General features: G+C 48.1%; 46 non-coding genes across 46 annotated transcripts; all 46 read right to left on the reverse strand.

Moving 5' to 3' along the window:
- Positions 1-14: 14 nt before the first annotated feature.
- trnag-ucc (transfer RNA glycine (anticodon UCC)) lies at positions 15-86 on the reverse strand. The gene has a single exon. It is a non-coding gene; the product is annotated as a tRNA-Gly (tRNA).
- A 363-nt stretch (positions 87-449) lies between these two features.
- trnal-uag (transfer RNA leucine (anticodon UAG)) lies at positions 450-531 on the reverse strand. Its single transcript has one exon. It is a non-coding gene; the product is annotated as a tRNA-Leu (tRNA).
- A 786-nt stretch (positions 532-1,317) lies between these two features.
- trnal-aag (transfer RNA leucine (anticodon AAG)) lies at positions 1,318-1,399 on the reverse strand. Its single transcript has one exon. It is a non-coding gene; the product is annotated as a tRNA-Leu (tRNA).
- Positions 1,400-1,961: 562 nt separating this feature from the next.
- Positions 1,962-2,043, reverse strand: trnal-uag (transfer RNA leucine (anticodon UAG)). The gene has a single exon. It is a non-coding gene; the product is annotated as a tRNA-Leu (tRNA).
- Positions 2,044-2,829: 786 nt separating this feature from the next.
- Positions 2,830-2,911, reverse strand: trnal-uag (transfer RNA leucine (anticodon UAG)). The gene has a single exon. It is a non-coding gene; the product is annotated as a tRNA-Leu (tRNA).
- A 786-nt stretch (positions 2,912-3,697) lies between these two features.
- trnal-uag (transfer RNA leucine (anticodon UAG)) lies at positions 3,698-3,779 on the reverse strand. Its single transcript has one exon. It is a non-coding gene; the product is annotated as a tRNA-Leu (tRNA).
- A 126-nt stretch (positions 3,780-3,905) lies between these two features.
- Positions 3,906-3,977, reverse strand: trnag-ucc (transfer RNA glycine (anticodon UCC)). The gene has a single exon. It is a non-coding gene; the product is annotated as a tRNA-Gly (tRNA).
- Positions 3,978-4,340: 363 nt separating this feature from the next.
- trnal-uag (transfer RNA leucine (anticodon UAG)) lies at positions 4,341-4,422 on the reverse strand. Its single transcript has one exon. It is a non-coding gene; the product is annotated as a tRNA-Leu (tRNA).
- Positions 4,423-5,208: 786 nt separating this feature from the next.
- trnal-aag (transfer RNA leucine (anticodon AAG)) lies at positions 5,209-5,290 on the reverse strand. The gene has a single exon. It is a non-coding gene; the product is annotated as a tRNA-Leu (tRNA).
- Positions 5,291-5,852: 562 nt separating this feature from the next.
- trnal-uag (transfer RNA leucine (anticodon UAG)) lies at positions 5,853-5,934 on the reverse strand. Its single transcript has one exon. It is a non-coding gene; the product is annotated as a tRNA-Leu (tRNA).
- Positions 5,935-6,720: 786 nt separating this feature from the next.
- Positions 6,721-6,802, reverse strand: trnal-aag (transfer RNA leucine (anticodon AAG)). Its single transcript has one exon. It is a non-coding gene; the product is annotated as a tRNA-Leu (tRNA).
- Positions 6,803-7,364: 562 nt separating this feature from the next.
- Positions 7,365-7,446, reverse strand: trnal-uag (transfer RNA leucine (anticodon UAG)). The gene has a single exon. It is a non-coding gene; the product is annotated as a tRNA-Leu (tRNA).
- Positions 7,447-8,232: 786 nt separating this feature from the next.
- trnal-aag (transfer RNA leucine (anticodon AAG)) lies at positions 8,233-8,314 on the reverse strand. Its single transcript has one exon. It is a non-coding gene; the product is annotated as a tRNA-Leu (tRNA).
- Positions 8,315-8,876: 562 nt separating this feature from the next.
- trnal-uag (transfer RNA leucine (anticodon UAG)) lies at positions 8,877-8,958 on the reverse strand. The gene has a single exon. It is a non-coding gene; the product is annotated as a tRNA-Leu (tRNA).
- A 786-nt stretch (positions 8,959-9,744) lies between these two features.
- On the reverse strand, positions 9,745-9,826 carry trnal-uag (transfer RNA leucine (anticodon UAG)). Its single transcript has one exon. It is a non-coding gene; the product is annotated as a tRNA-Leu (tRNA).
- Positions 9,827-9,952: 126 nt separating this feature from the next.
- trnag-ucc (transfer RNA glycine (anticodon UCC)) lies at positions 9,953-10,024 on the reverse strand. Its single transcript has one exon. It is a non-coding gene; the product is annotated as a tRNA-Gly (tRNA).
- A 363-nt stretch (positions 10,025-10,387) lies between these two features.
- Positions 10,388-10,469, reverse strand: trnal-uag (transfer RNA leucine (anticodon UAG)). The gene has a single exon. It is a non-coding gene; the product is annotated as a tRNA-Leu (tRNA).
- A 786-nt stretch (positions 10,470-11,255) lies between these two features.
- Positions 11,256-11,337, reverse strand: trnal-uag (transfer RNA leucine (anticodon UAG)). Its single transcript has one exon. It is a non-coding gene; the product is annotated as a tRNA-Leu (tRNA).
- Positions 11,338-11,463: 126 nt separating this feature from the next.
- trnag-ucc (transfer RNA glycine (anticodon UCC)) lies at positions 11,464-11,535 on the reverse strand. Its single transcript has one exon. It is a non-coding gene; the product is annotated as a tRNA-Gly (tRNA).
- Positions 11,536-11,898: 363 nt separating this feature from the next.
- Positions 11,899-11,980, reverse strand: trnal-uag (transfer RNA leucine (anticodon UAG)). Its single transcript has one exon. It is a non-coding gene; the product is annotated as a tRNA-Leu (tRNA).
- Positions 11,981-12,766: 786 nt separating this feature from the next.
- Positions 12,767-12,848, reverse strand: trnal-uag (transfer RNA leucine (anticodon UAG)). The gene has a single exon. It is a non-coding gene; the product is annotated as a tRNA-Leu (tRNA).
- Positions 12,849-12,974: 126 nt separating this feature from the next.
- Positions 12,975-13,046, reverse strand: trnag-ucc (transfer RNA glycine (anticodon UCC)). Its single transcript has one exon. It is a non-coding gene; the product is annotated as a tRNA-Gly (tRNA).
- A 363-nt stretch (positions 13,047-13,409) lies between these two features.
- On the reverse strand, positions 13,410-13,491 carry trnal-uag (transfer RNA leucine (anticodon UAG)). Its single transcript has one exon. It is a non-coding gene; the product is annotated as a tRNA-Leu (tRNA).
- A 786-nt stretch (positions 13,492-14,277) lies between these two features.
- On the reverse strand, positions 14,278-14,359 carry trnal-uag (transfer RNA leucine (anticodon UAG)). Its single transcript has one exon. It is a non-coding gene; the product is annotated as a tRNA-Leu (tRNA).
- Positions 14,360-14,485: 126 nt separating this feature from the next.
- trnag-ucc (transfer RNA glycine (anticodon UCC)) lies at positions 14,486-14,557 on the reverse strand. Its single transcript has one exon. It is a non-coding gene; the product is annotated as a tRNA-Gly (tRNA).
- Positions 14,558-14,920: 363 nt separating this feature from the next.
- On the reverse strand, positions 14,921-15,002 carry trnal-uag (transfer RNA leucine (anticodon UAG)). The gene has a single exon. It is a non-coding gene; the product is annotated as a tRNA-Leu (tRNA).
- Positions 15,003-15,788: 786 nt separating this feature from the next.
- Positions 15,789-15,870, reverse strand: trnal-uag (transfer RNA leucine (anticodon UAG)). The gene has a single exon. It is a non-coding gene; the product is annotated as a tRNA-Leu (tRNA).
- A 126-nt stretch (positions 15,871-15,996) lies between these two features.
- Positions 15,997-16,068, reverse strand: trnag-ucc (transfer RNA glycine (anticodon UCC)). Its single transcript has one exon. It is a non-coding gene; the product is annotated as a tRNA-Gly (tRNA).
- A 363-nt stretch (positions 16,069-16,431) lies between these two features.
- On the reverse strand, positions 16,432-16,513 carry trnal-uag (transfer RNA leucine (anticodon UAG)). The gene has a single exon. It is a non-coding gene; the product is annotated as a tRNA-Leu (tRNA).
- A 786-nt stretch (positions 16,514-17,299) lies between these two features.
- trnal-uag (transfer RNA leucine (anticodon UAG)) lies at positions 17,300-17,381 on the reverse strand. The gene has a single exon. It is a non-coding gene; the product is annotated as a tRNA-Leu (tRNA).
- A 126-nt stretch (positions 17,382-17,507) lies between these two features.
- On the reverse strand, positions 17,508-17,579 carry trnag-ucc (transfer RNA glycine (anticodon UCC)). The gene has a single exon. It is a non-coding gene; the product is annotated as a tRNA-Gly (tRNA).
- Positions 17,580-17,942: 363 nt separating this feature from the next.
- Positions 17,943-18,024, reverse strand: trnal-uag (transfer RNA leucine (anticodon UAG)). The gene has a single exon. It is a non-coding gene; the product is annotated as a tRNA-Leu (tRNA).
- A 786-nt stretch (positions 18,025-18,810) lies between these two features.
- trnal-uag (transfer RNA leucine (anticodon UAG)) lies at positions 18,811-18,892 on the reverse strand. Its single transcript has one exon. It is a non-coding gene; the product is annotated as a tRNA-Leu (tRNA).
- A 126-nt stretch (positions 18,893-19,018) lies between these two features.
- Positions 19,019-19,090, reverse strand: trnag-ucc (transfer RNA glycine (anticodon UCC)). Its single transcript has one exon. It is a non-coding gene; the product is annotated as a tRNA-Gly (tRNA).
- Positions 19,091-19,453: 363 nt separating this feature from the next.
- trnal-uag (transfer RNA leucine (anticodon UAG)) lies at positions 19,454-19,535 on the reverse strand. Its single transcript has one exon. It is a non-coding gene; the product is annotated as a tRNA-Leu (tRNA).
- A 786-nt stretch (positions 19,536-20,321) lies between these two features.
- trnal-uag (transfer RNA leucine (anticodon UAG)) lies at positions 20,322-20,403 on the reverse strand. Its single transcript has one exon. It is a non-coding gene; the product is annotated as a tRNA-Leu (tRNA).
- Positions 20,404-20,529: 126 nt separating this feature from the next.
- Positions 20,530-20,601, reverse strand: trnag-ucc (transfer RNA glycine (anticodon UCC)). Its single transcript has one exon. It is a non-coding gene; the product is annotated as a tRNA-Gly (tRNA).
- Positions 20,602-20,964: 363 nt separating this feature from the next.
- trnal-uag (transfer RNA leucine (anticodon UAG)) lies at positions 20,965-21,046 on the reverse strand. The gene has a single exon. It is a non-coding gene; the product is annotated as a tRNA-Leu (tRNA).
- Positions 21,047-21,832: 786 nt separating this feature from the next.
- On the reverse strand, positions 21,833-21,914 carry trnal-aag (transfer RNA leucine (anticodon AAG)). The gene has a single exon. It is a non-coding gene; the product is annotated as a tRNA-Leu (tRNA).
- Positions 21,915-22,476: 562 nt separating this feature from the next.
- Positions 22,477-22,558, reverse strand: trnal-uag (transfer RNA leucine (anticodon UAG)). The gene has a single exon. It is a non-coding gene; the product is annotated as a tRNA-Leu (tRNA).
- A 126-nt stretch (positions 22,559-22,684) lies between these two features.
- trnag-ucc (transfer RNA glycine (anticodon UCC)) lies at positions 22,685-22,756 on the reverse strand. The gene has a single exon. It is a non-coding gene; the product is annotated as a tRNA-Gly (tRNA).
- A 363-nt stretch (positions 22,757-23,119) lies between these two features.
- Positions 23,120-23,201, reverse strand: trnal-uag (transfer RNA leucine (anticodon UAG)). The gene has a single exon. It is a non-coding gene; the product is annotated as a tRNA-Leu (tRNA).
- A 786-nt stretch (positions 23,202-23,987) lies between these two features.
- On the reverse strand, positions 23,988-24,069 carry trnal-uag (transfer RNA leucine (anticodon UAG)). The gene has a single exon. It is a non-coding gene; the product is annotated as a tRNA-Leu (tRNA).
- A 126-nt stretch (positions 24,070-24,195) lies between these two features.
- trnag-ucc (transfer RNA glycine (anticodon UCC)) lies at positions 24,196-24,267 on the reverse strand. The gene has a single exon. It is a non-coding gene; the product is annotated as a tRNA-Gly (tRNA).
- A 363-nt stretch (positions 24,268-24,630) lies between these two features.
- On the reverse strand, positions 24,631-24,712 carry trnal-uag (transfer RNA leucine (anticodon UAG)). Its single transcript has one exon. It is a non-coding gene; the product is annotated as a tRNA-Leu (tRNA).
- A 786-nt stretch (positions 24,713-25,498) lies between these two features.
- trnal-uag (transfer RNA leucine (anticodon UAG)) lies at positions 25,499-25,580 on the reverse strand. Its single transcript has one exon. It is a non-coding gene; the product is annotated as a tRNA-Leu (tRNA).
- Between the last annotated feature and the right edge of the window lie 126 nt (positions 25,581-25,706).

Consider the following 25,706-nt stretch of genomic DNA (forward strand, 5'->3'; position numbering starts at 1 on the left):
CTCTCTCAAGGTTCTGCATTGGCCGGGAATCGAACCCGGGTCAACTGCTTGGAAGGCAGCTATGCTTGCCACTATACCACCAATGCCCACAACAGCCTCCATGATCACACAGCATTTCGAGGGACGGTTCACCTTTCCACACCACCTACTGACGTCCAACTAGTAAGAAATTGCCCTAAGCCTGGTTTACACTTCTGTAGAGTTTGGAACACGTGGCCTAATTGTGATGTGTTCGACCGTCACAAGAGACGAGATACCTCTCCACGGTCTGTATTGGCTGGGGATTGAACCCTGTCAACTTCAAGGAAAAAAGTTGCCACTGTAGTTGCCACTATAACTACGATGCCCCAAAAAATCATATACAATCGCACATGTCGAGCCACAGTTCACTTTTTCAAACCCACTTACTGACTTCAAAGCAATGTGACGGCGTTAGCACCCTTCAAAAGTGGCAGCGGTGGGATTTGAACCCACGCCTCCGGAGAGACTGGAGCCTAAATCCAGCGCCTTGGACCGCTCGGCCACGCTACCACTTTGTCAGGTCTTAGCCCCAGGGCTCTTCCCAAAGCTGATCGATCGTCGAGGAGCTCACGTGACATTCTTAATGCCTGGAAGCGGTTGAACGTCACAAGATAAAACACATCTAACAATAGCCCTCCTAAATAGCTCTTAGAAATGAACTTTACGGCGCTTTATTTAACATTACCTCCATTCTTATTTATTATTTTGCTCATACTGGTACTATCTGTCCTTGTATTGTTTTTCTTTTTTGTCTTGTTGTTCTATTTGTGATGCTATAGCCTGCATGGAGAATACCAAATCAAATTCCTAGTATCTGTATACATGGCGAAATAAAGATGATTTGAATCTCTCTCAAGGTTCTGCATTGGCCAGGAATTGAACCCTGGTCATCTGCTTGGAAGGCAGCTATGCTTGCCGCTAAACCACCGATGCCCACAACAGCCTCCGTGATCGCACAGCATTTCGAGGGACGGTTCACCTTTCCACACCACCTACTGACGTCCAACTAGTAAGAAATTGCCCTAAGCCTGGTTTACACTTCTGCGGAGTTTGGAACACGTGGCCTAATTGTGATGTGTTCGACCGTCACAAGAGACGAGATACCTCTCCACGGTCTGTATTGGCTGGGGATTGAACCCCGTCAACTTCAAGGAAAAAAGTTGCCACTGTAGTTGCCACTATAACTACGATGCCCCAAAAAATCATATACAATCGCACATGTCGAGCCACAGTTCACTTTTTCAAACCCACTTACTGACTTCAAAGCAATGGGACGGCGTTAGCACCCTACAAAAGTGGCAGTGGTGGGATTTGAACCCACGCCTCCGGAGAGACTGGAGCCTTAATCCAGCGCCTTGGACCGCTCGGCCACACTACCCAGTTGTCAGGTCTTTGCCTCCCGAGCTCTTCTCGAAGCTGATCGATGGTCCGGGAGCTCACGTGACATTCTTAATGCCTAGAAGCGGTTGAAAGTCACAAGATAAAACACATCTCTCTCAAGGTTCTGCATTGGCCAGGAATCAAACCCTGGTCATCTGCTTGGAAGGCAGCTATGCTTGCCGCTAAACCACCGATGCCCACAACAGCCTCCGTGATCGCACAGCATTTCGAGGGACGGTTCACCTTTCCACACCACCTACTGACGTCCAACTAGTAAGAAATTGCCCTAAGCCTGGTTTATACTTCTGCGGAGTTTGGAACACGTGGCCTAATCGTGATGCTATCGACCGTCACAAGAGACGAGATGCCTCTCCACGGTCTGTATTGGCTGGGGATTGAACCCCGTCAACTTCAAGGAAAAAAGTTGCCACTGTAGTTGCCACTATAAATACGATGCCCCAAAAAATCATATACTATCGCACATGTCGAGCCACAGTTCACTTTTTCAAACCCACTTACTGACTTCAAAGCAATGTGACGGCGTTAGCACCCTTCAAAAGTGGCAGCGGTGGGATTTGAACCCACGCCTCCGGAGAGACTGGAGCCTAAATCCAGCGCCTTGGACCGCTCGGCCACGCTACCACTTTGTCAGGTCTTAGCCCCAGGGCTCTTCCCAAAGCTGATCGATCGTCGAGGAGCTCACGTGACATTCTTAATGCCTGGAAGCGGTTGAACGTCACAAGATAAAACACATCTAACAATAGCCCTCCTAAATAGCTCTTAGAAATGAACTTTACGGCGCTTTATTTAACATTACCTCCATTCTTATTTATTATTTTGCTCATACTGGTACTATCTGTCCTTGTATTGTTTTTCTTTTTTGTCTTGTTGTTCTATTTGTGATGCTATAGCCTGCATGGAGAATACCAAATCAAATTCCTAGTATCTGTATACATGGCGAAATAAAGATGATTTGAATCTCTCTCAAGGTTCTGCATTGGCCAGGAATCGAACCCTGGTCATCTGCTTGGAAGGCAGCTATGCTTGCCGCTAAACCACCGATGCCCACAACAGCCTCCGTGATCGCACAGCATTTCGAGGGACGGTTCACCTTTCCACACCACCTACTGACGTCCAACTAGTAAGAAATTGCCCTAAGCCTGGTTTATACTTCTGCGGAGTTTGGAACACGTGGCCTAATCGTGATGCTATCGACCGTCACAAGAGACGAGATGCCTTTCCACGGTCTGTATTGGCTGGGGATTGAACCCCGTCAACTTCAAGGAAAAAAGTTGCCACTGTAGTTGCCACTATAAATACGATGCCCCAAAAAATCATATACTATCGCACATGTCGAGCCACAGTTCACTTTTTCAAACCCACTTACTGACTTCAAAGCAATGTGACGGCGTTAGCACCCTACAAAAGTGGCAGCGGTGGGATTTGAACCCACGCCTCCGGAGAGACTGGAGCCTAAATCCAGCGCCTTGGACCGCTCGGCCACGCTACCACTTTGTCAGGTCTTAGCCCCAGGGCTCTTCCCAAAGCTGATCGATCGTCGAGGAGCTCACGTGACATTCTTAATGCCTGGAAGCGGTTGAACGTCACAAGATAAAACACATCTAACAATAGCCCTCCTAAATAGCTCTTAGAAATGAACTTTACGGCGCTTTATTTAACATTACCTCCATTCTTATTTATTATTTTGCTCATACTGGTACTATCTGTCCTTGTATTGTTTTTCTTTTTTGTCTTGTTGTTCTATTTGTGATGCTATAGCCTGCATGGAGAATACCAAATCAAATTCCTAGTATCTGTATACATGGCGAAATAAAGATGATTTGAATCTCTCTCAAGGTTCTGCATTGGCCAGGAATCGAACCCTGGTCATCTGCTTGGAAGGCAGCTATGCTTGCCGCTAAACCACCGATGCCCACAACAGCCTCCGTGATCGCACAGCATTTCGAGGGACGGTTCACCTTTCCACACCACCTACTGACGTCCAACTAGTAAGAAATTGCCCTAAGCCTGGTTTATACTTCTGCGGAGTTTGGAACACGTGGCCTAATCGTGATGCTATCGACCGTCACAAGAGACGAGATGCCTTTCCACGGTCTGTATTGGCTGGGGATTGAACCCCGTCAACTTCAAGGAAAAAAGTTGCCACTGTAGTTGCCACTATAAATACGATGCCCCAAAAAATCATATACTATCGCACATGTCGAGCCACAGTTCACTTTTTCAAACCCACTTACTGACTTCAAAGCAATGTGACGGCGTTAGCACCCTACAAAAGTGGCAGCGGTGGGATTTGAACCCACGCCTCCGGAGAGACTGGAGCCTAAATCCAGCGCCTTGGACCGCTCGGCCACGCTACCCAGTTGTGAGGTTGTTTCCCCCGAGCTCTTCTCGATGCTGATCGTTCGTCCGGGAGCTCAGGTGACATTCTTAATGCCTGGAAGCGGTTGAAAGTCACAAGATAAAACACATCTCTCTCAAGGTTCTGCATTGGCCGGGAATCGAACCCGGGTCAACTGCTTGGAAGGCAGCTATGCTTGCCACTATACCACCAATGCCCACAACAGCCTCCATGATCACACAGCATTTCGAGGGACGGTTCACCTTTCCACACCACCTACTGACGTCCAACTAGTAAGAAATTGCCCTAAGCCTGGTTTACACTTCTGTAGAGTTTGGAACACGTGGCCTAATTGTGATGTGTTCGACCGTCACAAGAGACGAGATACCTCTCCACGGTCTGTATTGGCTGGGGATTGAACCCTGTCAACTTCAAGGAAAAAAGTTGCCACTGTAGTTGCCACTATAACTACGATGCCCCAAAAAATCATATACAATCGCACATGTCGAGCCACAGTTCACTTTTTCAAACCCACTTACTGACTTCAAAGCAATGTGACGGCGTTAGCACCCTTCAAAAGTGGCAGCGGTGGGATTTGAACCCACGCCTCCGGAGAGACTGGAGCCTAAATCCAGCGCCTTGGACCGCTCGGCCACGCTACCACTTTGTCAGGTCTTAGCCCCAGGGCTCTTCCCAAAGCTGATCGATCGTCGAGGAGCTCACGTGACATTCTTAATGCCTGGAAGCGGTTGAACGTCACAAGATAAAACACATCTAACAATAGCCCTCCTAAATAGCTCTTAGAAATGAACTTTACGGCGCTTTATTTAACATTACCTCCATTCTTATTTATTATTTTGCTCATACTGGTACTATCTGTCCTTGTATTGTTTTTCTTTTTTGTCTTGTTGTTCTATTTGTGATGCTATAGCCTGCATGGAGAATACCAAATCAAATTCCTAGTATCTGTATACATGGCGAAATAAAGATGATTTGAATCTCTCTCAAGGTTCTGCATTGGCCAGGAATTGAACCCCGGTCATCTGCTTGGAAGGCAGCTATGCTTGCCGCTAAACCACCGATGCCCACAACAGCCTCCGTGATCGCACAGCATTTCGAGGGACGGTTCACCTTTCCACACCACCTACTGACGTCCAACTAGTAAGAAATTGCCCTAAGCCTGGTTTACACTTCTGCGGAGTTTGGAACACGTGGCCTAATTGTGATGTGTTCGACCGTCACAAGAGACGAGATACCTCTCCACGGTCTGTATTGGCTGGGGATTGAACCCCGTCAACTTCAAGGAAAAAAGTTGCCACTGTAGTTGCCACTATAACTACGATGCCCCAAAAAATCATATACAATCGCACATGTCGAGCCACAGTTCACTTTTTCAAACCCACTTACTGACTTCAAAGCAATGGGACGGCGTTAGCACCCTACAAAAGTGGCAGTGGTGGGATTTGAACCCACGCCTCCGGAGAGACTGGAGCCTTAATCCAGCGCCTTGGACCGCTCGGCCACACTACCCAGTTGTCAGGTCTTTGCCTCCCGAGCTCTTCTCGAAGCTGATCGATGGTCCGGGAGCTCACGTGACATTCTTAATGCCTAGAAGCGGTTGAAAGTCACAAGATAAAACACATCTCTCTCAAGGTTCTGCATTGGCCAGGAATCAAACCCTGGTCATCTGCTTGGAAGGCAGCTATGCTTGCCGCTAAACCACCGATGCCCACAACAGCCTCCGTGATCGCACAGCATTTCGAGGGACGGTTCACCTTTCCACACCACCTACTGACGTCCAACTAGTAAGAAATTGCCCTAAGCCTGGTTTATACTTCTGCGGAGTTTGGAACACGTGGCCTAATCGTGATGCTATCGACCGTCACAAGAGACGAGATGCCTCTCCACGGTCTGTATTGGCTGGGGATTGAACCCCGTCAACTTCAAGGAAAAAAGTTGCCACTGTAGTTGCCACTATAAATACGATGCCCCAAAAAATCATATACTATCGCACATGTCGAGCCACAGTTCACTTTTTCAAACCCACTTACTGACTTCAAAGCAATGTGACGGCGTTAGCACCCTTCAATAGTGGCAGCGGTGGGATTTGAACCCACGCCTCCGGAGAGACTGGAGCCTAAATCCAGCGCCTTGGACCGCTCGGCCACGCTACCACTTTGTCAGGTCTTAGCCCCAGGGCTCTTCCCAAAGCTGATCGATCGTCGAGGAGCTCACGTGACATTCTTAATGCCTGGAAGCGGTTGAACGTCACAAGATAAAACACATCTAACAATAGCCCTCCTAAATAGCTCTTAGAAATGAACTTTACGGCGCTTTATTTAACATTACCTCCATTCTTATTTATTATTTTGCTCATACTGGTACTATCTGTCCTTGTATTGTTTTTCTTTTTTGTCTTGTTGTTCTATTTGTGATGCTATAGCCTGCATGGAGAATACCAAATCAAATTCCTAGTATCTGTATACATGGCGAAATAAAGATGATTTGAATCTCTCTCAAGGTTCTGCATTGGCCAGGAATTGAACCCTGGTCATCTGCTTGGAAGGCAGCTATGCTTGCCGCTAAACCACCGATGCCCACAACAGCCTCCGTGATCGCACAGCATTTCGAGGGACGGTTCACCTTTCCACACCACCTACTGACGTCCAACTAGTAAGAAATTGCCCTAAGCCTGGTTTACACTTCTGCGGAGTTTGGAACACGTGGCCTAATTGTGATGTGTTCGACCGTCACAAGAGACGAGATACCTCTCCACGGTCTGTATTGGCTGGGGATTGAACCCCGTCAACTTCAAGGAAAAAAGTTGCCACTGTAGTTGCCACTATAACTACGATGCCCCAAAAAATCATATACAATCGCACATGTCGAGCCACAGTTCACTTTTTCAAACCCACTTACTGACTTCAAAGCAATGGGACGGCGTTAGCACCCTACAAAAGTGGCAGTGGTGGGATTTGAACCCACGCCTCCGGAGAGACTGGAGCCTTAATCCAGCGCCTTGGACCGCTCGGCCACACTACCCAGTTGTCAGGTCTTTGCCTCCCGAGCTCTTCTCGAAGCTGATCGATGGTCCGGGAGCTCACGTGACATTCTTAATGCCTAGAAGCGGTTGAAAGTCACAAGATAAAACACATCTCTCTCAAGGTTCTGCATTGGCCAGGAATCAAACCCTGGTCATCTGCTTGGAAGGCAGCTATGCTTGCCGCTAAACCACCGATGCCCACAACAGCCTCCGTGATCGCACAGCATTTCGAGGGACGGTTCACCTTTCCACACCACCTACTGACGTCCAACTAGTAAGAAATTGCCCTAAGCCTGGTTTATACTTCTGCGGAGTTTGGAACACGTGGCCTAATCGTGATGCTATCGACCGTCACAAGAGACGAGATGCCTCTCCACGGTCTGTATTGGCTGGGGATTGAACCCCGTCAACTTCAAGGAAAAAAGTTGCCACTGTAGTTGCCACTATAAATACGATGCCCCAAAAAATCATATACTATCGCACATGTCGAGCCACAGTTCACTTTTTCAAACCCACTTACTGACTTCAAAGCAATGTGACGGCGTTAGCACCCTTCAATAGTGGCAGCGGTGGGATTTGAACCCACGCCTCCGGAGAGACTGGAGCCTAAATCCAGCGCCTTGGACCGCTCGGCCACGCTACCACTTTGTCAGGTCTTAGCCCCAGGGCTCTTCCCAAAGCTGATCGATCGTCGAGGAGCTCACGTGACATTCTTAATGCCTGGAAGCGGTTGAACGTCACAAGATAAAACACATCTAACAATAGCCCTCCTAAATAGCTCTTAGAAATGAACTTTACGGCGCTTTATTTAACATTACCTCCATTCTTATTTATTATTTTGCTCATACTGGTACTATCTGTCCTTGTATTGTTTTTCTTTTTTGTCTTGTTGTTCTATTTGTGATGCTATAGCCTGCATGGAGAATACCAAATCAAATTCCTAGTATCTGTATACATGGCGAAATAAAGATGATTTGAATCTCTCTCAAGGTTCTGCATTGGCCAGGAATTGAACCCTGGTCATCTGCTTGGAAGGCAGCTATGCTTGCCGCTAAACCACCGATGCCCACAACAGCCTCCGTGATCGCACAGCATTTCGAGGGACGGTTCACCTTTCCACACCACCTACTGACGTCCAACTAGTAAGAAATTGCCCTAAGCCTGGTTTACACTTCTGCGGAGTTTGGAACACGTGGCCTAATTGTGATGTGTTCGACCGTCACAAGAGACGAGATACCTCTCCACGGTCTGTATTGGCTGGGGATTGAACCCCGTCAACTTCAAGGAAAAAAGTTGCCACTGTAGTTGCCACTATAACTACGATGCCCCAAAAAATCATATACAATCGCACATGTCGAGCCACAGTTCACTTTTTCAAACCCACTTACTGACTTCAAAGCAATGGGACGGCGTTAGCACCCTACAAAAGTGGCAGTGGTGGGATTTGAACCCACGCCTCCGGAGAGACTGGAGCCTTAATCCAGCGCCTTGGACCGCTCGGCCACACTACCCAGTTGTCAGGTCTTTGCCTCCCGAGCTCTTCTCGAAGCTGATCGATGGTCCGGGAGCTCACGTGACATTCTTAATGCCTAGAAGCGGTTGAAAGTCACAAGATAAAACACATCTCTCTCAAGGTTCTGCATTGGCCAGGAATCAAACCCTGGTCATCTGCTTGGAAGGCAGCTATGCTTGCCGCTAAACCACCGATGCCCACAACAGCCTCCGTGATCGCACAGCATTTCGAGGGACGGTTCACCTTTCCACACCACCTACTGACGTCCAACTAGTAAGAAATTGCCCTAAGCCTGGTTTATACTTCTGCGGAGTTTGGAACACGTGGCCTAATCGTGATGCTATCGACCGTCACAAGAGACGAGATGCCTCTCCACGGTCTGTATTGGCTGGGGATTGAACCCCGTCAACTTCAAGGAAAAAAGTTGCCACTGTAGTTGCCACTATAAATACGATGCCCCAAAAAATCATATACTATCGCACATGTCGAGCCACAGTTCACTTTTTCAAACCCACTTACTGACTTCAAAGCAATGTGACGGCGTTAGCACCCTTCAAAAGTGGCAGCGGTGGGATTTGAACCCACGCCTCCGGAGAGACTGGAGCCTAAATCCAGCGCCTTGGACCGCTCGGCCACGCTACCACTTTGTCAGGTCTTAGCCCCAGGGCTCTTCCCAAAGCTGATCGATCGTCGAGGAGCTCACGTGACATTCTTAATGCCTGGAAGCGGTTGAACGTCACAAGATAAAACACATCTAACAATAGCCCTCCTAAATAGCTCTTAGAAATGAACTTTACGGCGCTTTATTTAACATTACCTCCATTCTTATTTATTATTTTGCTCATACTGGTACTATCTGTCCTTGTATTGTTTTTCTTTTTTGTCTTGTTGTTCTATTTGTGATGCTATAGCCTGCATGGAGAATACCAAATCAAATTCCTAGTATCTGTATACATGGCGAAATAAAGATGATTTGAATCTCTCTCAAGGTTCTGCATTGGCCAGGAATCGAACCCTGGTCATCTGCTTGGAAGGCAGCTATGCTTGCCGCTAAACCACCGATGCCCACAACAGCCTCCGTGATCGCACAGCATTTCGAGGGACGGTTCACCTTTCCACACCACCTACTGACGTCCAACTAGTAAGAAATTGCCCTAAGCCTGGTTTATACTTCTGCGGAGTTTGGAACACGTGGCCTAATCGTGATGCTATCGACCGTCACAAGAGACGAGATGCCTTTCCACGGTCTGTATTGGCTGGGGATTGAACCCCGTCAACTTCAAGGAAAAAAGTTGCCACTGTAGTTGCCACTATAAATACGATGCCCCAAAAAATCATATACTATCGCACATGTCGAGCCACAGTTCACTTTTTCAAACCCACTTACTGACTTCAAAGCAATGTGACGGCGTTAGCACCCTACAAAAGTGGCAGCGGTGGGATTTGAACCCACGCCTCCGGAGAGACTGGAGCCTAAATCCAGCGCCTTGGACCGCTCGGCCACGCTACCCAGTTGTGAGGTTGTTTCCCCCGAGCTCTTCTCGATGCTGATCGTTCGTCCGGGAGCTCAGGTGACATTCTTAATGCCTGGAAGCGGTTGAAAGTCACAAGATAAAACACATCTCTCTCAAGGTTCTGCATTGGCCGGGAATCGAACCCAGGTCAACTGCTTGGAAGGCAGCTATGCTTGCCACTATACCACCAATGCCCACAACAGCCTCCATGATCACACAGCATTTCGAGGGACGGTTCACCTTTCCACACCACCTACTGACGTCCAACTAGTAAGAAATTGCCCTAAGCCTGGTTTACACTTCTGTAGAGTTTGGAACACGTGGCCTAATTGTGATGTGTTCGACCGTCACAAGAGACGAGATACCTCTCCACGGTCTGTATTGGCTGGGGATTGAACCCTGTCAACTTCAAGGAAAAAAGTTGCCACTGTAGTTGCCACTATAACTACGATGCCCCAAAAAATCATATACAATCGCACATGTCGAGCCACAGTTCACTTTTTCAAACCCACTTACTGACTTCAAAGCAATGTGACGGCGTTAGCACCCTTCAAAAGTGGCAGCGGTGGGATTTGAACCCACGCCTCCGGAGAGACTGGAGCCTAAATCCAGCGCCTTGGACCGCTCGGCCACGCTACCACTTTGTCAGGTCTTAGCCCCAGGGCTCTTCCCAAAGCTGATCGATCGTCGAGGAGCTCACGTGACATTCTTAATGCCTGGAAGCGGTTGAACGTCACAAGATAAAACACATCTAACAATAGCCCTCCTAAATAGCTCTTAGAAATGAACTTTACGGCGCTTTATTTAACATTACCTCCATTCTTATTTATTATTTTGCTCATACTGGTACTATCTGTCCTTGTATTGTTTTTCTTTTTTGTCTTGTTGTTCTATTTGTGATGCTATAGCCTGCATGGAGAATACCAAATCAAATTCCTAGTATCTGTATACATGGCGAAATAAAGATGATTTGAATCTCTCTCAAGGTTCTGCATTGGCCAGGAATCGAACCCTGGTCATCTGCTTGGAAGGCAGCTATGCTTGCCGCTAAACCACCGATGCCCACAACAGCCTCCGTGATCGCACAGCATTTCGAGGGACGGTTCACCTTTCCACACCACCTACTGACGTCCAACTAGTAAGAAATTGCCCTAAGCCTGGTTTATACTTCTGCGGAGTTTGGAACACGTGGCCTAATCGTGATGCTATCGACCGTCACAAGAGACGAGATGCCTTTCCACGGTCTGTATTGGCTGGGGATTGAACCCCGTCAACTTCAAGGAAAAAAGTTGCCACTGTAGTTGCCACTATAAATACGATGCCCCAAAAAATCATATACTATCGCACATGTCGAGCCACAGTTCACTTTTTCAAACCCACTTACTGACTTCAAAGCAATGTGACGGCGTTAGCACCCTACAAAAGTGGCAGCGGTGGGATTTGAACCCACGCCTCCGGAGAGACTGGAGCCTAAATCCAGCGCCTTGGACCGCTCGGCCACGCTACCCAGTTGTGAGGTTGTTTCCCCCGAGCTCTTCTCGATGCTGATCGTTCGTCCGGGAGCTCAGGTGACATTCTTAATGCCTGGAAGCGGTTGAAAGTCACAAGATAAAACACATCTCTCTCAAGGTTCTGCATTGGCCGGGAATCGAACCCGGGTCAACTGCTTGGAAGGCAGCTATGCTTGCCACTATACCACCAATGCCCACAACAGCCTCCATGATCACACAGCATTTCGAGGGACGGTTCACCTTTCCACACCACCTACTGACGTCCAACTAGTAAGAAATTGCCCTAAGCCTGGTTTACACTTCTGTAGAGTTTGGAACACGTGGCCTAATTGTGATGTGTTCGACCGTCACAAGAGACGAGATACCTCTCCACGGTCTGTATTGGCTGGGGATTGAACCCTGTCAACTTCAAGGAAAAAAGTTGCCACTGTAGTTGCCACTATAACTACGATGCCCCAAAAAATCATATACAATCGCACATGTCGAGCCACAGTTCACTTTTTCAAACCCACTTACTGACTTCAAAGCAATGTGACGGCGTTAGCACCCTTCAAAAGTGGCAGCGGTGGGATTTGAACCCACGCCTCCGGAGAGACTGGAGCCTAAATCCAGCGCCTTGGACCGCTCGGCCACGCTACCACTTTGTCAGGTCTTAGCCCCCGGGCTCTTCCCAAAGCTGATCGATCGTCGAGGAGCTCACGTGACATTCTTAATGCCTGGAAGCGGTTGAACGTCACAAGATAAAACACATCTAACAATAGCCCTCCTAAATAGCTCTTAGAAATGAACTTTACGGCGCTTTATTTAACATTACCTCCATTCTTATTTATTATTTTGCTCATACTGGTACTATCTGTCCTTGTATTGTTTTTCTTTTTTGTCTTGTTGTTCTATTTGTGATGCTATAGCCTGCATGGAGAATACCAAATCAAATTCCTAGTATCTGTATACATGGCGAAATAAAGATTATTTGATTCTCTCTCAAGGTTCTGCATTGGCCAGGAATCGAACCCTGGTCATCTGCTTGGAAGGCAGCTATGCTTGCCGCTAAACCACCGATGCCCACAACAGCCTCCGTGATCGCACAGCATTTCGAGGGACGGTTCACCTTTCCACACCACCTACTGACGTCCAACTAGTAAGAAATCGCCCTAAGCCTGGTTTACACTTCTGCGGAGTTTGGAACACGTGGCCTAATTGTGATGTGTTCGACCGTCACAAGAGACGAGATACCTCTCCACGGTCTGTATTGGCTGGGGATTGAACCCCGTCAACTTCAAGGAAAAAAGTTGCCTCTGTAGTTGCCACTAAACCTACGATGCCCCAAAATATCATATACAATCACACAAGTCGAGCCACAGTTCACTTTTTCAAAACCACTTACTGACTTCAAAGCAATGTGACGGCGTTAGCACCCTACAAAAGTGGCAGCGGTGGGATTTGAACCCACGCCTCCGGAGAGACTGGAGCCTAAATCCAGCGCCTTGGACCGCTCGGCCACGCTACCACGTTGTCAGGTCTTAGCCCCCGGGCTCTTCCCAAAGCTGATCAATCGTCGAGGAGCTCACGTGACATTCTTAATGCCTGGAAGCGGTTGAAAGTCACAAGATAAAACACATCTCTCTCAAGGTTCTGCATTGGCCGGGAATCGAACCCGGGTCAACTGCTTGGAAGGCAGCTATGCTTGCCACTATACCACCAATGCCCACAACCGCCTCCATGATCGCACAGCATTTCGAGGGACGGTTCACCTTTCCACACCACCTACTGACGTCCAACTAGTAAGAAATTGCCCTAAGCCTGGTTTATACTTCTGCGGAGTTTGGAACACGTGGCCTAATCGTGATGCTATCGACCGTCACAAGAGACGAGATGCCTCTCCACGGTCTGTATTGGCTGGGGATTGAACCCCGTCAACTTCAAGGAAAAAAGTTGCCACTGTAGTTGCCACTATAAATACGATGCCCCAAAAAATCATATACTATCGCACATGTCGAGCCACAGTTCACTTTTTCAAACCCACTTACTGACTTCAAAGCAATGTGACGGCGTTAGCACCCTTCAAAAGTGGCAGCGGTGGGATTTGAACCCACGCCTCCGGAGAGACTGGAGCCTAAATCCAGCGCCTTGGACCGCTCGGCCACGCTACCTCTTTGTCAGGTCTTAGCCCCAGGGCTCTTCCCAAAGCTGATCGATCGTCGAGGAGCTCACGTGACATTCTTAATGCCTTGAAGCGGTTGAACGTCACAAGATAAAACACATCTAACAATAGCCCTCCTAAATAGCTCTTAGAAATGAACTTTACGGCGCTTTATTTAACATTACCTCCATTCTTATTTATTATTTTGCTCATACTGGTACTATCTGTCCTTGTATTGTTTTTCTTTTTTGTCTTGTTGTTCTATTTGTGATGCTATAGCCTGCATGGAGAATACCAAATCAAATTCCTAGTATCTGTATACATGGCGAAATAAAGATGATTTGAATCTCTCTCAAGGTTCTGCATTGGCCAGGAATCGAACCCTGGTCATCTGCTTGGAAGGCAGCTATGCTTGCCGCTAAACCACCGATGCCCACAACAGCCTCCGTGATCGCACAGCATTTCGAGGGACGGTTCACCTTTCCACACCACCTACTGACGTCCAACTAGTAAGAAATTGCCCTAAGCCTGGTTTATACTTCTGCGGAGTTTGGAACACGTGGCCTAATCGTGATGCTATCGACCGTCACAAGAGACGAGATGCCTTTCCACGGTCTGTATTGGCTGGGGATTGAACCCCGTCAACTTCAAGGAAAAAAGTTGCCACTGTAGTTGCCACTATAAATACGATGCCCCAAAAAATCATATACTATCGCACATGTCGAGCCACAGTTCACTTTTTCAAACCCACTTACTGACTTCAAAGCAATGTGACGGCGTTAGCACCCTTCAAAAGTGGCAGCGGTGGGATTTGAACCCACGCCTCCGGAGAGACTGGAGCCTAAATCCAGCGCCTTGGACCGCTCGGCCACGCTACCCAGTTGTGAGGTTGTTTCCCCCGAGCTCTTCTCGATGCTGATCGTTCGTCCGGGAGCTCAGGTGACATTCTTAATGCCTGGAAGCGGTTGAAAGTCACAAGATAAAACACATCTCTCTCAAGGTTCTGCATTGGCCGGGAATCGAACCCGGGTCAACTGCTTGGAAGGCAGCTATGCTTGCCACTATACCACCAATGCCCACAACAGCCTCCATGATCACACAGCATTTCGAGGGACGGTTCACCTTTCCACACCACCTACTGACGTCCAACTAGTAAGAAATTGCCCTAAGCCTGGTTTACACTTCTGTAGAGTTTGGAACACGTGGCCTAATTGTGATGTGTTCGACCGTCACAAGAGACGAGATACCTCTCCACGGTCTGTATTGGCTGGGGATTGAACCCTGTCAACTTCAAGGAAAAAAGTTGCCACTGTAGTTGCCACTATAACTACGATGCCCCAAAAAATCATATACAATCGCACATGTCGAGCCACAGTTCACTTTTTCAAACCCACTTACTGACTTCAAAGCAATGTGACGGCGTTAGCACCCTTCAAAAGTGGCAGCGGTGGGATTTGAACCCACGCCTCCGGAGAGACTGGAGCCTAAATCCAGCGCCTTGGACCGCTCGGCCACGCTACCACTTTGTCAGGTCTTAGCCCCAGGGCTCTTCCCAAAGCTGATCGATCGTCGAGGAGCTCACGTGACATTCTTAATGCCTGGAAGCGGTTGAACGTCACAAGATAAAACACATCTAACAATAGCCCTCCTAAATAGCTCTTAGAAATGAACTTTACGGCGCTTTATTTAACATTACCTCCATTCTTATTTATTATTTTGCTCATACTGGTACTATCTGTCCTTGTATTGTTTTTCTTTTTTGTCTTGTTGTTCTATTTGTGATGCTATAGCCTGCATGGAGAATACCAAATCAAATTCCTAGTATCTGTATACATGGCGAAATAAAGATGATTTGAATCTCTCTCAAGGTTCTGCATTGGCCAGGAATCGAACCCTGGTCATCTGCTTGGAAGGCAGCTATGCTTGCCGCTAAACCACCGATGCCCACAACAGCCTCCGTGATCGCACAGCATTTCGAGGGACGGTTCACCTTTCCACACCACCTACTGACGTCCAACTAGTAAGAAATTGCCCTAAGCCTGGTTTATACTTCTGCGGAGTTTGGAACACGTGGCCTAATCGTGATGCTATCGACCGTCACAAGAGACGAGATGCCTTTCCACGGTCTGTATTGGCTGGGGATTGAACCCCGTCAACTTCAAGGAAAAAAGTTGCCACTGTAGTTGCCACTATAAATACGATGCCCCAAAAAATCATATACTATCGCACATGTCGAGCCACAGTTCACTTTTTCAAACCCACTTACTGACTTCAAAGCAATGTGACGGCGTTAGCACCCTACAAAAGTGGCAGCGGTGGGATTTGAACCCACGCCTCCGGAGAGACTGGAGCCTAAATCCAGCGCCTTGGACCGCTCGGCCACGCTACCCAGTTGTGAGGTTGTTTCCCCCGAGCTCTTCTCGATGCTGATCGTTCGTCCGGGAGCTCAGGTGACATTCTTAATGCCTGGAAGCGGTTGAAAGTCACAAGATAAAACACATCTCTCTCAAGGTTCTGCATTGGCCGGGAATCGAACCCGGGTCAACTGCTTGGAAGGCAGCTATGCTTGCCACTATACCACCAATGCCCACAACAGCCTCCATGATCACACAGCATTTCGAGGGACGGTTCACCTTTCCACACCACCTACTGACGTCCAACTAGTAAGAAATTGCCCTAAGCCTGGTTTACACTTCTGTAGAGTTTGGAACACGTGGCCTAATTGTGATGTGTTCGACCGTCACAAGAGACGAGATACCTCTCCACGGTCTGTATTGGCTGGGGATTGAACCCTGTCAACTTCAAGGAAAAAAGTTGCCACTGTAGTTGCCACTATAACTACGATGCCCCAAAAAATCATATACAATCGCACATGTCGAGCCACAGTTCACTTTTTCAAACCCACTTACTGACTTCAAAGCAATGTGACGGCGTTAGCACCCTTCAAAAGTGGCAGCGGTGGGATTTGAACCCACGCCTCCGGAGAGACTGGAGCCTAAATCCAGCGCCTTGGACCGCTCGGCCACGCTACCACTTTGTCAGGTCTTAGCCCCAGGGCTCTTCCCAAAGCTGATCGATCGTCGAGGAGCTCACGTGACATTCTTAATGCCTGGAAGCGGTTGAACGTCACAAGATAAAACACATCTAACAATAGCCCTCCTAAATAGCTCTTAGAAATGAACTTTACGGCGCTTTATTTAACATTACCTCCATTCTTATTTATTATTTTGCTCATACTGGTACTATCTGTCCTTGTATTGTTTTTCTTTTTTGTCTTGTTGTTCTATTTGTGATGCTATAGCCTGCATGGAGAATACCAAATCAAATTCCTAGTATCTGTATACATGGCGAAATAAAGATGATTTGAATCTCTCTCAAGGTTCTGCATTGGCCAGGAATCAAACCCTGGTCATCTGCTTGGAAGGCAGCTATGCTTGCCGCTAAACCACCGATGCCCACAACAGCCTCCGTGATCGCACAGCATTTCGAGGGACGGTTCACCTTTCCACACCACCTACTGACGTCCAACTAGTAAGAAATTGCCCTAAGCCTGGTTTATACTTCTGCGGAGTTTGGAACACGTGGCCTAATCGTGATGCTATCGACCGTCACAAGAGACGAGATGCCTTTCCACGGTCTGTATTGGCTGGGGATTGAACCCCGTCAACTTCAAGGAAAAAAGTTGCCACTGTAGTTGCCACTATAAATACGATGCCCCAAAAAATCATATACTATCGCACATGTCGAGCCACAGTTCACTTTTTCAAACCCACTTACTGACTTCAAAGCAATGTGACGGCGTTAGCACCCTACAAAAGTGGCAGCGGTGGGATTTGAACCCACGCCTCCGGAGAGACTGGAGCCTAAATCCAGCGCCTTGGACCGCTCGGCCACGCTACCCAGTTGTGAGGTTGCTTCCCCCGAGCTCTTCTCGATGCTGATCGTTCGTCCGGGAGCTCAGGTGACATTCTTAATGCCTGGAAGCGGTTGAAAGTCACAAGATAAAACACATCTCTCTCAAGGTTCTGCATTGGCCGGGAATCGAACCCGGGTCAACTGCTTGGAAGGCAGCTATGCTTGCCACTATACCACCAATGCCCACAACAGCCTCCATGATCACACAGCATTTCGAGGGACGGTTCACCTTTCCACACCACCTACTGACGTCCAACTAGTAAGAAATTGCCCTAAGCCTGGTTTACACTTCTGTAGAGTTTGGAACACGTGGCCTAATTGTGATGTGTTCGACCGTCACAAGAGACGAGATACCTCTCCACGGTCTGTATTGGCTGGGGATTGAACCCTGTCAACTTCAAGGAAAAAAGTTGCCACTGTAGTTGCCACTATAACTACGATGCCCCAAAAAATCATATACAATCGCACATGTCGAGCCACAGTTCACTTTTTCAAACCCACTTACTGACTTCAAAGCAATGTGACGGCGTTAGCACCCTTCAAAAGTGGCAGCGGTGGGATTTGAACCCACGCCTCCGGAGAGACTGGAGCCTAAATCCAGCGCCTTGGACCGCTCGGCCACGCTACCACTTTGTCAGGTCTTAGCCCCAGGGCTCTTCCCAAAGCTGATCGATCGTCGAGGAGCTCACGTGACATTCTTAATGCCTGGAAGCGGTTGAACGTCACAAGATAAAACACATCTAACAATAGCCCTCCTAAATAGCTCTTAGAAATGAACTTTACGGCGCTTTATTTAACATTACCTCCATTCTTATTTATTATTTTGCTCATACTGGTACTATCTGTCCTTGTATTGTTTTTCTTTTTTGTCTTGTTGTTCTATTTGTGATGCTATAGCCTGCATGGAGAATACCAAATCAAATTCCTAGTATCTGTATACATGGCGAAATAAAGATGATTTGAATCTCTCTCAAGGTTCTGCATTGGCCAGGAATCGAACCCTGGTCATCTGCTTGGAAGGCAGCTATGCTTGCCGCTAAACCACCGATGCCCACAACAGCCTCCGTGATCGCACAGCATTTCGAGGGACGGTTCACCTTTCCACACCACCTACTGACGTCCAACTAGTAAGAAATTGCCCTAAGCCTGGTTTATACTTCTGCGGAGTTTGGAACACGTGGCCTAATCGTGATGCTATCGACCGTCACAAGAGACGAGATGCCTTTCCACGGTCTGTATTGGCTGGGGATTGAACCCCGTCAACTTCAAGGAAAAAAGTTGCCACTGTAGTTGCCACTATAAATACGATGCCCCAAAAAATCATATACTATCGCACATGTCGAGCCACAGTTCACTTTTTCAAACCCACTTACTGACTTCAAAGCAATGTGACGGCGTTAGCACCCTACAAAAGTGGCAGCGGTGGGATTTGAACCCACGCCTCCGGAGAGACTGGAGCCTAAATCCAGCGCCTTGGACCGCTCGGCCACGCTACCCAGTTGTGAGGTTGTTTCCCCCGAGCTCTTCTCGATGCTGATCGTTCGTCCGGGAGCTCAGGTGACATTCTTAATGCCTGGAAGCGGTTGAAAGTCACAAGATAAAACACATCTCTCTCAAGGTTCTGCATTGGCCGGGAATCGAACCCGGGTCAACTGCTTGGAAGGCAGCTATGCTTGCCACTATACCACCAATGCCCACAACAGCCTCCATGATCACACAGCATTTCGAGGGACGGTTCACCTTTCCACACCACCTACTGACGTCCAACTAGTAAGAAATTGCCCTAAGCCTGGTTTACACTTCTGTAGAGTTTGGAACACGTGGCCTAATTGTGATGTGTTCGACCGTCACAAGAGACGAGATACCTCTCCACGGTCTGTATTGGCTGGGGATTGAACCCTGTCAACTTCAAGGAAAAAAGTTGCCACTGTAGTTGCCACTATAACTACGATGCCCCAAAAAATCATATACAATCGCACATGTCGAGCCACAGTTCACTTTTTCAAACCCACTTACTGACTTCAAAGCAATGTGACGGCGTTAGCACCCTTCAAAAGTGGCAGCGGTGGGATTTGAACCCACGCCTCCGGAGAGACTGGAGCCTAAATCCAGCGCCTTGGACCGCTCGGCCACGCTACCACTTTGTCAGGTCTTAGCCCCAGGGCTCTTCCCAAAGCTGATCGATCGTCGAGGAGCTCACGTGACATTCTTAATGCCTGGAAGCGGTTGAACGTCACAAGATAAAACACATCTAACAATAGCCCTCCTAAATAGCTCTTAGAAATGAACTTTACGGCGCTTTATTTAACATTACCTCCATTCTTATTTATTATTTTGCTCATACTGGTACTATCTGTCCTTGTATTGTTTTTCTTTTTTGTCTTGTTGTTCTATTTGTGATGCTATAGCCTGCATGGAGAATACCAAATCAAATTCCTAGTATCTGTATACATGGCGAAATAAAGATGATTTGAATCTCTCTCAAGGTTCTGCATTGGCCAGGAATCGAACCCTGGTCATCTGCTTGGAAGGCAGCTATGCTTGCCGCTAAACCACCGATGCCCACAACAGCCTCCGTGATCGCACAGCATTTCGAGGGACGGTTCACCTTTCCACACCACCTACTGACGTCCAACTAGTAAGAAATTGCCCTAAGCCTGGTTTATACTTCTGCGGAGTTTGGAACACGTGGCCTAATCGTGATGCTATCGACCGTCACAAGAGACGAGATGCCTTTCCACGGTCTGTATTGGCTGGGGATTGAACCCCGTCAACTTCAAGGAAAAAAGTTGCCACTGTAGTTGCCACTATAAATACGATGCCCCAAAAAATCATATACTATCGCACATGTCGAGCCACAGTTCACTTTTTCAAACCCACTTACTGACTTCAAAGCAATGTGACGGCGTTAGCACCCTACAAAAGTGGCAGCGGTGGGATTTGAACCCACGCCTCCGGAGAGACTGGAGCCTAAATCCAGCGCCTTGGACCGCTCGGCCACGCTACCCAGTTGTGAGGTTGTTTCCCCCGAGCTCTTCTCGATGCTGATCGTTCGTCCGGGAGCTCAGGTGACATTCTTAATGCCTGGAAGCGGTTGAAAGTCACAAGATAAAACACATCTCTCTCAAGGTTCTGCATTGGCCGGGAATCGAACCCGGGTCAACTGCTTGGAAGGCAGCTATGCTTGCCACTATACCACCAATGCCCACAACAGCCTCCATGATCACACAGCATTTCGAGGGACGGTTCACCTTTCCACACCACCTACTGACGTCCAACTAGTAAGAAATTGCCCTAAGCCTGGTTTACACTTCTGTAGAGTTTGGAACACGTGGCCTAATTGTGATGTGTTCGACCGTCACAAGAGACGAGATACCTCTCCACGGTCTGTATTGGCTGGGGATTGAACCCTGTCAACTTCAAGGAAAAAAGTTGCCACTGTAGTTGCCACTATAACTACGATGCCCCAAAAAATCATATACAATCGCACATGTCGAGCCACAGTTCACTTTTTCAAACCCACTTACTGACTTCAAAGCAATGTGACGGCGTTAGCACCCTTCAAAAGTGGCAGCGGTGGGATTTGAACCCACGCCTCCGGAGAGACTGGAGCCTAAATCCAGCGCCTTGGACCGCTCGGCCACGCTACCACTTTGTCAGGTCTTAGCCCCAGGGCTCTTCCCAAAGCTGATCGATCGTCGAGGAGCTCACGTGACATTCTTAATGCCTGGAAGCGGTTGAACGTCACAAGATAAAACACATCTAACAATAGCCCTCCTAAATAGCTCTTAGAAATGAACTTTACGGCGCTTTATTTAACATTACCTCCATTCTTATTTATTATTTTGCTCATACTGGTACTATCTGTCCTTGTATTGTTTTTCTTTTTTGTCTTGTTGTTCTATTTGTGATGCTATAGCCTGCATGGAGAATACCAAATCAAATTCCTAGTATCTGTATACATGGCGAAATAAAGATGATTTGAATCTCTCTCAAGGTTCTGCATTGGCCAGGAATTGAACCCTGGTCATCTGCTTGGAAGGCAGCTATGCTTGCCGCTAAACCACCGATGCCCACAACAGCCTCCGTGATCGCACAGCATTTCGAGGGACGGTTCACCTTTCCACACCACCTACTGACGTCCAACTAGTAAGAAATTGCCCTAAGCCTGGTTTACACTTCTGCGGAGTTTGGAACACGTGGCCTAATTGTGATGTGTTCGACCGTCACAAGAGACGAGATACCTCTCCACGGTCTGTATTGGCTGGGGATTGAACCCCGTCAACTTCAAGGAAAAAAGTTGCCACTGTAGTTGCCACTATAACTACGATGCCCCAAAAAATCATATACAATCGCACATGTCGAGCCACAGTTCACTTTTTCAAACCCACTTACTGACTTCAAAGCAATGGGACGGCGTTAGCACCCTACAAAAGTGGCAGTGGTGGGATTTGAACCCACGCCTCCGGAGAGACTGGAGCCTTAATCCAGCGCCTTGGACCGCTCGGCCACACTACCCAGTTGTCAGGTCTTTGCCTCCCGAGCTCTTCTCGAAGCTGATCGATGGTCCGGGAGCTCACGTGACATTCTTAATGCCTAGAAGCGGTTGAAAGTCACAAGATAAAACACATCTCTCTCAAGGTTCTGCATTGGCCAGGAATCAAACCCTGGTCATCTGCTTGGAAGGCAGCTATGCTTGCCGCTAAACCACCGATGCCCACAACAGCCTCCGTGATCGCACAGCATTTCGAGGGACGGTTCACCTTTCCACACCACCTACTGACGTCCAACTAGTAAGAAATTGCCCTAAGCCTGGTTTATACTTCTGCGGAGTTTGGAACACGTGGCCTAATCGTGATGCTATCGACCGTCACAAGAGACGAGATGCCTCTCCACGGTCTGTATTGGCTGGGGATTGAACCCCGTCAACTTCAAGGAAAAAAGTTGCCACTGTAGTTGCCACTATAAATACGATGCCCCAAAAAATCATATACTATCGCACATGTCGAGCCACAGTTCACTTTTTCAAACCCACTTACTGACTTCAAAGCAATGTGACGGCGTTAGCACCCTACAAAAGTGGCAGCGGTGGGATTTGAACCCACGCCTCCGGAGAGACTGGAGCCTAAATCCAGCGCCTTGGACCGCTCGGCCACGCTACCCAGTTGTGAGGTTGTTTCCCCCGAGCTCTTCTCGATGCTGATCGTTCGTCCGGGAGCTCAGGTGACATTCTTAATGCCTGGAAGCGGTTGAAAGTCACAAGATAAAACACATCTCTCTCAAGGTTCTGCATTGGCCGGGAATCGAACCCGGGTCAACTGCTTGGAAGGCAGCTATGCTTGCCACTATACCACCAATGCCCACAACAGCCTCCATGATCACACAGCATTTCGAGGGACGGTTCACCTTTCCACACCACCTACTGACGTCCAACTAGTAAGAAATTGCCCTAAGCCTGGTTTACACTTCTGTAGAGTTTGGAACACGTGGCCTAATTGTGATGTGTTCGACCGTCACAAGAGACGAGATACCTCTCCACGGTCTGTATTGGCTGGGGATTGAACCCTGTCAACTTCAAGGAAAAAAGTTGCCACTGTAGTTGCCACTATAACTACGATGCCCCAAAAAATCATATACAATCGCACATGTCGAGCCACAGTTCACTTTTTCAAACCCACTTACTGACTTCAAAGCAATGTGACGGCGTTAGCACCCTTCAAAAGTGGCAGCGGTGGGATTTGAACCCACGCCTCCGGAGAGACTGGAGCCTAAATCCAGCGCCTTGGACCGCTCGGCCACGCTACCACTTTGTCAGGTCTTAGCCCCCGGGCTCTTCCCAAAGCTGATCGATCGTCGAGGAGCTCACGTGACATTCTTAATGCCTGGAAGCGGTTGAACGTCACAAGATAAAACACATCTAACAATAGCCCTCCTAAATAGCTCTTAGAAATGAACTTTACGGCGCTTTATTTAACATTACCTCCATTCTTATTTATTATTTTGCTCATACTGGTACTATCTGTCCTTGTATTGTTTTTCTTTTTTGTCTTGTTGTTCTATTTGTGATGCTATAGCCTGCATGGAGAATACCAAATCAAATTCCTAGTATCTGTATACATGGCGAAATAAAGATGATTTGAATCTCTCTCAAGGTTCTGCATTGGCCAGGAATCGAACCCTGGTCATCTGCTTGGAAGGCAGCTATGCTTGCCGCTAAACCACCGATGCCCACAACAGCCTCCGTGATCGCACAGCATTTCGAGGGACGGTTCACCTTTCCACACCACCTACTGACGTCCAACTAGTAAGAAATTGCCCTAAGCCTGGTTTATACTTCTGCGGAGTTTGGAACACGTGGCCTAATCGTGATGCTATCGACCGTCACAAGAGACGAGATGCCTTTCCACGGTCTGTATTGGCTGGGGATTGAACCCCGTCAACTTCAAGGAAAAAAGTTGCCACTGTAGTTGCCACTATAAATACGATGCCCCAAAAAATCATATACTATCGCACATGTCGAGCCACAGTTCACTTTTTCAAACCCACTTACTGACTTCAAAGCAATGTGACGGCGTTAGCACCCTTCAAAAGTGGCAGCGGTGGGATTTGAACCCACGCCTCCGGAGAGACTGGAGCCTAAATCCAGCGCCTTGGACCGCTCGGCCACGCTACCCAGTTGTGAGGTTGTTTCCCCCGAGCTCTTCTCGATGCTGATCGTTCGTCCGGGAGCTCAGGTGACATTCTTAATGCCTGGAAGCGGTTGAAAGTCACAAGATAAAACACATCTCTCTCAAGGTTCTGCATTGGCCGGGAATCGAACCCGGGTCAACTGCTTGGAAGGCAGCTATGCTTGCCACTATACCACCAATGCCCACAACAGCCTCCATGATCACACAGCATTTCGAGGGACGGTTCACCTTTCCACACCACCTACTGACGTCCAACTAGTAAGAAATTGCCCTAAGCCTGGTTTACACTTCTGTAGAGTTTGGAACACGTGGCCTAATTGTGATGTGTTCGACCGTCACAAGAGACGAGATACCTCTCCACGGTCTGTATTGGCTGGGGATTGAACCCTGTCAACTTCAAGGAAAAAAGTTGCCACTGTAGTTGCCACTATAACTACGATGCCCCAAAAAATCATATACAATCGCACATGTCGAGCCACAGTTCACTTTTTCAAACCCACTTACTGACTTCAAAGCAATGTGACGGCGTTAGCACCCTTCAAAAGTGGCAGCGGTGGGATTTGAACCCACGCCTCCGGAGAGACTGGAGCCTAAATCCAGCGCCTTGGACCGCTCGGCCACGCTACCACTTTGTCAGGGCTTAGCCCCAGGGCTCTTCCCAAAGCTGATCGATCGTCGAGGAGCTCACGTGACATTCTTAATGCCTGGAAGCGGTTGAACGTCACAAGATAAAACACATCTAACAATAGCCCTCCTAAATAGCTCTTAGAAATGAACTTTACGGCGCTTTATTTAACATTACCTCCATTCTTATTTATTATTTTGCTCATACTGGTACTATCTGTCCTTGTATTGTTTTTCTTTTTTGTCTTGTTGTTCTATTTGTGATGCTATAGCCTGCATGGAGAATACCAAATCAAATTCCTAGTATCTGTATACATGGCGAAATAAAGATGATTTGAATCTCTCTCAAGGTTCTGCATTGGCCAGGAATCGAACCCTGGTCATCTGCTTGGAAGGCAGCTATGCTTGCCGCTAAACCACCGATGCCCACAACAGCCTCCGTGATCGCACAGCATTTCGAGGGACGGTTCACCTTTCCACACCACCTACTGACGTCCAACTAGTAAGAAATTGCCCTAAGCCTGGTTTATACTTCTGCGGAGTTTGGAACACGTGGCCTAATCGTGATGCTATCGACCGTCACAAGAGACGAGATGCCTTTCCACGGTCTGTATTGGCTGGGGATTGAACCCCGTCAACTTCAAGGAAAAAAGTTGCCACTGTAGTTGCCACTATAAATACGATGCCCCAAAAAATCATATACTATCGCACATGTCGAGCCACAGTTCACTTTTTCAAACCCACTTACTGACTTCAAAGCAATGTGACGGCGTTAGCACCCTACAAAAGTGGCAGCGGTGGGATTTGAACCCACGCCTCCGGAGAGACTGGAGCCTAAATCCAGCGCCTTGGACCGCTCGGCCACGCTACCCAGTTGTGAGGTTGTTTCCCCCGAGCTCTTCTCGATGCTGATCGTTCGTCCGGGAGCTCAGGTGACATTCTTAATGCCTGGAAGCGGTTGAAAGTCACAAGATAAAACACATCTCTCTCAAGGTTC

The sequence above is a fragment of the Osmerus mordax genome, chromosome 11, assembly GCF_038355195.1.
Source record: "Osmerus mordax isolate fOsmMor3 chromosome 11, fOsmMor3.pri, whole genome shotgun sequence".
NCBI lineage: Eukaryota > Metazoa > Chordata > Actinopteri > Osmeriformes > Osmeridae > Osmerus > Osmerus mordax.